The sequence below is a fragment of the Theobroma cacao genome, chromosome 2 (genome assembly GCF_000208745.1).
Source record: "Theobroma cacao cultivar B97-61/B2 chromosome 2, Criollo_cocoa_genome_V2, whole genome shotgun sequence".
NCBI classification, from domain to species: Eukaryota; Viridiplantae; Streptophyta; class Magnoliopsida; order Malvales; family Malvaceae; genus Theobroma; species Theobroma cacao.
In genome coordinates, this window is record NC_030851.1 from 28,257,839 (window position 1) to 28,261,753 (window position 3,915).

Genomic DNA, 3,915 nt, shown 5'->3' on the forward strand with positions numbered 1-3,915 from the left:
GGATGATTATGGACTTTACTAATTCTAATTTCCTTGAGCCATTAAGGAAATTAGTTGGTCAAATTCCTAAAGGATTTACACAAACATCGTCTTCAAGTTTTGCTTGTAATCTCCTTGAATCTCCATGGCACCTCTAGATCTCCATTTTCAAGTTACAAAAATTTTTCCATCTAACCCTAGTTTTACACTTTGATGTAACTAATTACATTTTATAATCACGAAACGTCGAGTTACATTCGAGGGGACTTAGGTGAGAAAAGAATTTTACAATCCAGAGAAAATAGAGATAAGGCAAGGTGCGTAGACCCTATTTTAAAATAAATACCATAAGAAATAAATTTAACCATCCATGATCTAATCTTCTAAGGTCTAAGTCCATAATCATCCTCATGCTTTATAATCACAATTAAAAGCATAGAAATAAATGCAAGCTCAATATCACTTGGTGATCTTGTGTGTTATTTGAGAAAAGCATCAATTAATTCACTTAAAGTGCTAGACTCAAATTATTTGGTATTGTTTTATTTCAATTTAGTGTTTAAGAAATTCTTATTTTCAAAACACTTAAAGTAAACATTTTACTCCTTATTTCTTATTAGAAATTCATTAAAATAAAACTTTCCTTTTTAAGACTTTCCATTTTAATTCTTCCATAATTAAAACTCCTTTTAATCTTGGAAACTTCTTTATTTTAGGTAAACTTCCTAAAATATATCTAAGACAACATTTTAATTTCTAACATTTAGAACATGGATTAGTTTCCTAAATTGTATGTTGTTCAAGTTACCTAAATGGTGACTTAACAAATTTTTGGAAACTTCTAGTCAAACCAAAATTTTAAGGAAAGTTCAATGCTATCACATAACTTTAGGAATTTCTTTTGAAGTAGGAAACTATTTCCTATGAATTTCCCAAATTAAAATACTATCCTTAATTTTAGGAATTTCTTTTAAAGTAGGAAACAATTTCCTATATTATGAATCACCCAAAATTAAAATTTTATCCTTAATTTTAGGAATTGCTTTGAAAATAGGAAACAATTTCCTTTTTTTTCTTTTATGGATCACCCAAAATTAAAATAGATGGTACTTAAGTGCTCTTAAAACTCCATAAGTCATGAGCCAAACTCATGAAAAAGCTGCTGAAAATTTTCAGCAAGTGTGTTTAACAATTAAACACAAAATTCATGAAGAATTAAGCCACCAAAACCAATCATATCTGTCCAAAATTTTCTGCATTGAATCTTTGTTGTTTTGGAACTCGAATACATGATTTTTATAAACTCTTTTCATAATAAATCAAGTTTGGCTGAAACATGCAATAATTTAATTTGATACAACTAGTTTTTAACAATTAAAAACTGCTCATAAACTTGGCACATTAGTCCCCAAAACACCTCAAAACTATTCGATTTTAACTTGGCTTTACAACCCTTTTAATCCATTCATTAATTCTTCAACTAAACATGATTTTAAACCTTTTAAAACATGTTTTAATGAATTAATTACATGCTGTCCAGATTTGAATTAAAATAGAAAAACAAATTTTAAAGAAAGCCTTTAAAATTGATATATACCAAATCAACACACAAATCAATCTTATTGATTATCACCAAGAATCAAGCATGCTTATTACATGAAAACATCAAACAAAGGCTCCGATACCACTACTGGGATTCGACCTCATGCTGAAACATGAAAATAATCAATAAATTAAAATTATAACGCATCGAAATAATAAACTAGTATTAAATCAGAGAAACAGTCGAATCCTACAATCAATGTTTGCGCTTTTCATGTAACTTTCAAATTAATTATGAACACTCATAAGTTTAAGAGTTACATACCTTGCTCCAAATATCGTAATCAAGAGCCAATTAAATCCAAAATTATGCTTCTTCACCTTTAGGATTTGTCAAATCTTCAGCCACCCAAGTGTTTGGCCTCTAACAGTAATCCAAACAGTGACTGAATAAGACCTTCTTAAAGGTAGGATTCTACTTGTGCTAGCAAGTTTTGTTTCTAAAACAAAAAGACCAAAAGTTCTTACCAAATCTTATTTTTGTCAGATAAAGAAAATTATTTTTCTTTTCTTATTTTATGAAACAGCTGAGAAGTGGTTTTAGGCTTCAAGTTTTTAGTTTGTTAATATAACATATTTATACAGCCAAACTAAGTTGTAACCCTAAATACAACAATTGTATTTTAATGTAATTAAGTCTCTAAGAACTCAATTAATTTCTCACTTTATTTTAGTCTCTTTTCATTAAGTCCAACTTAATTAATTATCCTTATTTAATCCCAATCATGTCACTTAATGTGTGTGACCCATTAGGCTTTTAACATGTTGGCAATAAATGTAAATCATAATCAAATAACAATTTGATAATTAATTTATATTTATATATCATGAGCGGCATCTAGCAATGCATCATGACCACCCAAATGTTAAAGAGTTAATTAAAGAATTTGACAAAGCCCTTTCAGTGACATGCCTCTCAGTGCAATACAATCCTTTCATCAAATATCCCGAATATGTCATTAAGCATGGCTCAGTGTCTACTTATAACTTTCCATATTAGTTCTCATAATTTGTGACTAACCTTATGAATTTAGGAAACTCACTTTCCTCAAATTCATCATGCTTTGGCCAAAGACTTTATACAAGTTAATCAAAAATTGAGAAAAAGTGAGATACATCCCCTCATATCACTTGGGGTGATGAATCCTCTCTTGACCACTCATTCACCTTCGCATGCTTCATGGCATACCCAAAAACACCCTGTTTAGGCATCTGGTCTCCTCCAAACCCGTAAGGGTGAAATCAAAGTATGTCATTCCCCATACAAGATCACCTGGTGTCTCAAGTCCAAGGACTAGCTGCACGACTATCACATAAGAACATTTTCCATAAACACTTGAGTGCAATACCAGATGGAGTTCTCATAGCGGGTCATGTTCAGTGAAATTATTCTTTAACAAGCACCTACATGTTATCCTTAAGTATCCCATATACTTCAATCTATGAGATCGATTGCTTACTTCCCAAGTAAGGAGGCTTAACATGTACCAGTCTTTGAGCATTGTCAATGCCCTGTCTTGACAATACAATGACTAGGAACAATTTTAAGAACATGGCTTTGATGCATATTGATCTCATAATTGTAACAACTTTATAATTCTCTTGCAAGGACTTTGTCAAGCCCAGCTCTTTGATATACTTGCCATGTCATTCATGTGCTTGATAGAATGTTTACATAAATGAATGTATCAGAAAATCATTAAAAGTCGGTATTGTACCTAGTGGTACAATTAAGTTGATTAAAGCCTCGAACTAGGCCAAATAAAGATTTTACAATGTATTTGAGAGTTATTGAATCTTAAAATGTCTTAATATGATGATTCAAAATTCGAGGATTGATTTGGAGTTAATTTGGGAATTTTCACAACGTAGGGGCAAAATGGTCATTTTGCCATCCGAGGGCAAAATGGTCATTTTGCCATCCGAGGGCAAAATTGGAATGTTGGACGAGATCTTTGACCAAGTTTGACTATTTGGAGCATAATTTAAATTTGTGAAGTGAAAATTTTCAATTTCGACATTTTTCGAGTATAAGGGCAAAACGATTATTTCACATGTCCATGAGGACGTAATCGAAATTTTACACCACCATGACACTTGTCAAGCCCATAAATTTCACCTATTATCACTTTATACTTTGGATAATTATGGGATTACATGTGGTGGTGAGAAATTGCTTAATGGTTAAGTTTTTAATCATGGACCAATCAAGTGGTGACATGTGTCAAGCTTTAATATTTTTATGATTTTCCTTTATAAACCGACTTAAGCTTCTCCCATTTCACTCTTATGGCCGGCCAAGCAAGGGAACAAAGAGAAAAAGAGAAGAACAAA